The sequence below is a fragment of the Tauraco erythrolophus genome, chromosome 4, assembly GCF_009769465.1.
Source record: "Tauraco erythrolophus isolate bTauEry1 chromosome 4, bTauEry1.pri, whole genome shotgun sequence".
Lineage (NCBI taxonomy): Eukaryota > Metazoa > Chordata > Aves > Musophagiformes > Musophagidae > Tauraco > Tauraco erythrolophus.
The window spans coordinates 32,616,848-32,623,048 of record NC_141468.1 but is presented as its reverse complement, the minus strand read 5'-3'; positions in this window follow the sequence as shown (position 1 = coordinate 32,623,048).

Sequence of the window (6,201 nt, the reverse complement as noted above, 5' to 3'; positions counted from 1 at the left end):
ATAATAAATTATATTTTTTAAAAAATCAAGCCTCAGATTCATGGAACTTAACTGAGGTGAGGAAAGGCCCTTTTAGAGTCACTGAAAAGAGACTGGCACCTTCAGAGTATGACTCAATACACATAAGTCCTACAGCATGTTCTGAAGGGTTTTGTCTTCAAAAAAATCAATTAAGCAGGGCCCTGTGTATGAGTAAAGCCTCAGGTAAATGGTTGAAGTTTGGTGAGTCTGAGCTTAGAAGTTCAATGGAGGACTTGGTGTTCCTTCTTCATGGAATACCCCTAAAAAGTCCATTTAGATTCTGGATCTTATTGTAAAAGCTGAGTTCTTTTCTGCCCGTAGGGCAGAACCATCTCCAAGGGACAATTACTGTCATCTTTCAGGAGAGAAAACTGTTTTATAGTCAGAGAGTCTTAGTCTGCTGTTTACTCAATGCTTTATGTCAGGTGACTCCTGATATGTATGATTAAAAAGAACAAAGAAAAAAATGATATATGAGAAATAAATTTTATCCCAACTCTTCTCCAAACTTGAGGCACAGAAGATATCTTTTTATTATTATTGTAACAGCGTGAGAAGATATTACCCCTAACACACATGGTTTTCATGAAGAAGTACTTGAAATAGCATGGCATGGCTTTTCCATTTACCTTCTGTCACTCTAGACCTCTGGCAGAAGGAACAAACATCTTGATAATTGCTGAAATAAAATCTAAGGCATTTTGTTTAAAGCCTAAAAATGGAGGTTTCCATCTTAGTCATAATTTTTGTCAGTATTTGTGAGCTTCTCTATTCCAAGCTTCACCTTGCTTCTATTTTTAAACATAATTGTTTTTTCCCTTTGGAGACTTAACAATCTTCTTTTCACTGAAAATAAAGCCTTAAGAATCAGCTGACCTCACTATTATGTGTTAGATAATGCTAATATAGATTCTCCCAGGCATTTACAGAAATTTATTTCCCATTGTAGATAATCTTTAAAAAGGTTTGTATTTTATCTCAATCACAAATTAAAAGATTCTGTAGTTTAGAGCTCTGTAGCAAAATATATTTCAGCTTTCCTCTAGCACTTTGCTCCTCACAGTTTTGTGTATTTCCCTGAACATCATGTTTGTGTATAATATCCACTGGTCTCCTCAAATCAGTCATTTATTTGTAGAAGGTTATCCAGTTGGTGTGAGCTCTTCAGGCTGAGGAAAGCTGAGCGTAAATGTTGCAGTTTTTCAAGTGAATATACTAATGATTCAGCTGTCATGTAGAAGACAGTCAGTCTCAGCACCTTCCTCTCGAGATGTATTTTAAAATATAACACACCCCTGGGAACAGGATATGGTCTCAGGCAACGGATTCTAGTAAGCAGTACTTCCTGGGGCTGTTGTAGCCCCACAGAAGTTTGCAGGTCTGCTTTCAGCTTTGCCTCCATCAGCTTAAGCACAATGATTAAATATTGCCTTTCTTAGCCTGACTCTGGCACTCCAGAGCACGAGTCTTCCAGTGCACCTTTCAGGGAGTCTGGGTGACATGTTGACCAGAGTCACTAACTTTGCGCACATCTAGAAATCTGCCACCTGAATGTTTGTAATCTTTATCAGTGACACTTGTAAAGTGTAAAACATCGTTATAAAAATAATTAACATTTATATCAGTCTTCATAGATATGTCTCAAAATGTTTTATGAGGGTAATGTTTTTCTCCTTAGAGAACTGAAAGAAAAATATTTCCATTTACCAAATTTTTCAGACAGATACTGTGGGGCAAGCATCCCACAGACAGAAGCAGCCAACAAAGAAATAATTGCTCCCAACTTAACATAGAGGATAGCACAAGTAAACAGAAGTTAAGGATAAAAAATTCAGACTTTACTCAGCTGTTTGCTATTTAGAAACTGACACTTTTCAGATGTTGCTGTTGAAGTGAGCATTAAACATTTGTGTAGAAAATGAGAACATTCAGTTACATTAGAAATGATGTAAGATAAGTGAGAAATTTAAACTTTCATGCCTCAGGGCATAGCAGTAACATTAACTGCCTGGGGTTGGAAAGTAATTTCCCTTATGCCAGGTTATTCCAAACTCTTCATTATAGAAAGTATAACTTACTGACCCTTGTCAGGAACAGGTTACTGGACAAATGGGCTACTGGTCTGAACCCTTAAGGTATTCCATGTCAGATTCAGAAACCATCCATTCATAATGAGAGAAGAATGCAGAAGAATAAAGGAAATGCATTTCTTTAATTACAGACTCATCAAAAGCAGGTTAAAAAGTTAAGTACTATAGCCTGATCTTACATCCTGAGGCAATCACAGTCCTACAGAAAACTCAGGGCCATTTGTGTGATTAACCCTTGTAATCAAATGGATTAAACTATCGGGAGTGCTAAAAAATGCAGTTATATGTTTCATTTACTAATTGAAATGTATATAAGAAAAAATATGAGGGTGGTACATTTTAGCTACCAAAGGATGTAAAATTCAATTTTGACATTAAATAGAAGAATATGAGAAAAGGTTAGGTGTTAAATAAAATGCTGAGACATTTGTGAGTGGGATGAGGAAGATAGTACATGATGTGGTGGGTTAATATATTTCCAGTAAGTTATCATAAATTAAACATTTTTTTAAATTAAAGTTTTTGGCACTGTATGATCAGGATAACCTGATATTCAGATACAGCTGCTGCATTTTTTTAAATATTCTACACCTTCAGGTTTTTAGTTACTAAATCATCCAAAGGTGAGACACTCATCCAAGAATACTTTTAGTAAATTCCAATCAAGAAGGTATTTGGATGGTGACATAGTTTGAATATCTGCAATATTTTCTGTGTAATATTCTGCTTAAAATTCTCGTGAGGTGCAGTTACATAAACTAGCTTCTGGCTTATCTTTTATTTCACAAATTAAAAAACAAACAAATAAACCCACAGCATTCAGGAGCATAACAGATGATGCTAGAACTTTCACAATAGGCTACACAATATTTTTTTAATTAAAAAACCCTGGAAAACACTAGATGAAATAAAGTTTGTAGCTGCGGCAGTAGATTTAGCAATCTGTGCATTTACTTCACATAAAGGAATTACTGAAAAGGAGTACAGATGCAGGGATGAGGACTTCAGTTCTGCTGTCTATCCTCTAAGCCACCATCATGCGGTTTCCTGTCTATCCCCCCACCACCATGGGGTTCCTGTCTATCCGCTAAGCCACCACCATGTGGTTTTCTTGCAGCCTTTGTCCTCCAGTTTTCTTCAAGAACCTTAATTTGTTTCTGCACAAAAGCACAGCTCCAATAGGATGGTTAGAAAGTGCTGCTACATGTTATTTACACAAATCCAGTCTCTTTGGGAGGAATTGGATATTTACAGAAGGAAATTTTCTTCAGCATTTGCCATTAGTATGGCCTCTTTAGATTTTATACGAGCCTATATCGCCACAGGAAACCTTAGCTCTAAAAAGACTCATCTTTCCCTCTAACCATACTATGGTGGAGGGCTAAGATATCTACTTGGAATTTCATCTTTCACTGATCTTATTTAGTTTAGATTTGTATTCTAAATCACAAAAGGTACACTTATGTATTAATTGTGTAAGATAATGAATGACAGTGGTTGCCACTGTCTTAGTGGCACTTACTCTTGCCACTAAGACAGTAGACTGTGATGTAAGAAGTTCTGACTTTTTTCCAAACCTATGATTGTCTTATATGACTTTGGACAAGATTCTTAATAGACTGTGGTAAGAAAAATAGATCATGTTAGTGTGGGGAGGAAGAAAGTCATAATTTTCTTGACCATATAGTAATGACAGTAGAATATTCCAAAGAGAGAGGATTATTCCATATCATAGTAAAATACACAAAGGCATGCAGGTTCATCATGCCTGAGCAATACACCTACAGAACAATGCCTTTGACAGCTATTTTACTTGTAATATGCTGGAAATGTTCAGAGGTCTCTGATTTTCATGTGAAAAAAAAAAACCTAAATGAATGAAAAAGATTTGTGAAAACCAAAATTCTGCATAGCAAGAGCTGATATCTGTCATCATCTGACTTTATTATACTACTTTGAGTTTTTATGTCTTAGATGCGATCTTTGATGTCTCATAAGTGTGTTATTTCATTACTGCTAATAGTCGTGGAGCCAGGCAGTGTAAGCTGTTTACTAAAGCATAATGTATTGTCTTGGCTTTGCTTCCTTTCTTGGATAGTTCTGCACTAAATTATGCATTTTGTAAAGGTTTCAGACCTGAACAGCTAGTGCTTTGTGCATGCCATGCTAGGTGACTAGTCTTCCTGTTGCATTACCTAGGTATGTTATCTTAAAGGATGAACAGATGGAAGAAACGAAACTCATGCTATCTTCTGCTACAGTGAGTGTTCCTTTAAGAAACCTCATCATTCTTTCCTTGCACCAGCTTTCCACTTTCTCAATTGGCGTTTTGGTTTTCTTATGATGCCTAAATATTGCTGAGCTGCATAGCTTTGCTCTGCCACTCTCTCAGATGCAGTTGCTCATGTCTGCTACGAGTGCCAATTCCTGACTGGCTTGCAACAACTCTCCTTGCTCTACAAGTGCAGTTTGGCATCCAGAGGCAGATGCAATTCTTTGTCTTGAGCCACAGGAAGGGCATTTATGTGATTCCTCATTCATTGAAAAAATCAATGTTTAAAATATCCTTTCATTTCTTCATGTCCTACATCTTACTTGTGCTCATATTTAACTCCAGTGAAACCAATTCCCTATTGCACTGCAGATGTGAGCCAGCACCAGAACACCAGAAGGCCTGTGGTTGAAGACGAAGATGCTGAGTTAGAAAGCTAATTGTGATGGCTTGAGTCCCTGAGAATTTTGTCACTGATTTAATTACTGCCAGAACAGGCTTCTCATTATGTGTTTCACATCTGAAGGTTGAAAATCAAATATATTATTACATCAATAAAATAATAACACCTTTAAATATGTGGTTGTGTGTTATTGCTGCTGCTTGGTCCTTTCTGCTTTGGCAATATGGGTCTGCTTTTCATGCTCTGGGTACTGAATGATCTGTTATGTTATCTTTTTCAAATGTTTATGATTTCATTGAGCTATTTCCATTCACTAAGCTATGTGATGATGTAAAATGTCATGCATGCTACTTTGATGCCAATAAGTAGCAAAATAACTTCTTTTACAGGAATCAGGTTCCTTAGCTTCTTATTACAAAAAATGAGGCTATGTATAAGGCTACTGCAATACTATTAGGCTTGCATATAATGAATCTTATAAGTCTGAAGGAAGTAAATATTGCTGTAACTGCCTGCATGCCCAGCATCAAATGCGCCACCAAGTTTACCTATCACAGAATACTTAATCAGAGAATGTACAAAATAGCTGATGTGGATCTCAAAGTCTAGCTAATCCATCCTCCTGTCTCAAACAGTCCTGATAAAAAATTTTAAAACCTTGCAATGAAAAGTAATCTATTCTAATGTTTCATTGTTTTTAAAATTCAAATGTTTCTTTCTCCATGGCTAACCTAAAAGTCTTCTTGTCTCATTGTAAGTCTGCTGGTTCTCCTCCTGTACGTGATAGACTTGGAGAAACAATGATTCTCTTCCATTTCACAACAACCTTTTGTGATTTTGAACACTCTGCCTCAGACTCTCCAGACTAAGTGATAAAGCCAGCTTCTTCTAACATTTCTCATAGGTCATATTTTTTCTAGTTTCTCTTTGTCTTTGTTGTTTCCCTCTAAAGATTCCACTTGTCCTTCTTTTTTTTTTTTCTTCTTGAAATCTGATGGCTAAAATAATACTGTAGACGAATGAAGTAGAAATATTGTTTCCTGTGTTTACTGTCTGTACTGCTGTTTATAAAGTGTGGTATTTTCCTTAATCACAACAGCATATTGTTGATCCATGTTCAACTTCAGTTCACTAAAATCTCTAAACTTTCTTTTAACTTAATCCAGCACGTATGGATAATTATTCCACCAGACTCTGCTCAGCATTACTGAATTCAGATCACTGCAGTCTAATATCATTCTCCAAAACGACAGTAGTGTTTATAACCATTGTAATATCTTCAAACTTAATAGGCATATTCTCTATTCCATCATTCCATCATGTATATCCTATATATAGATATAAATTCTTTAGTATTTGCAAATATACGTATGCAAATACAGATGAATAAATATTCCTTGAGGCATGTCACAGTT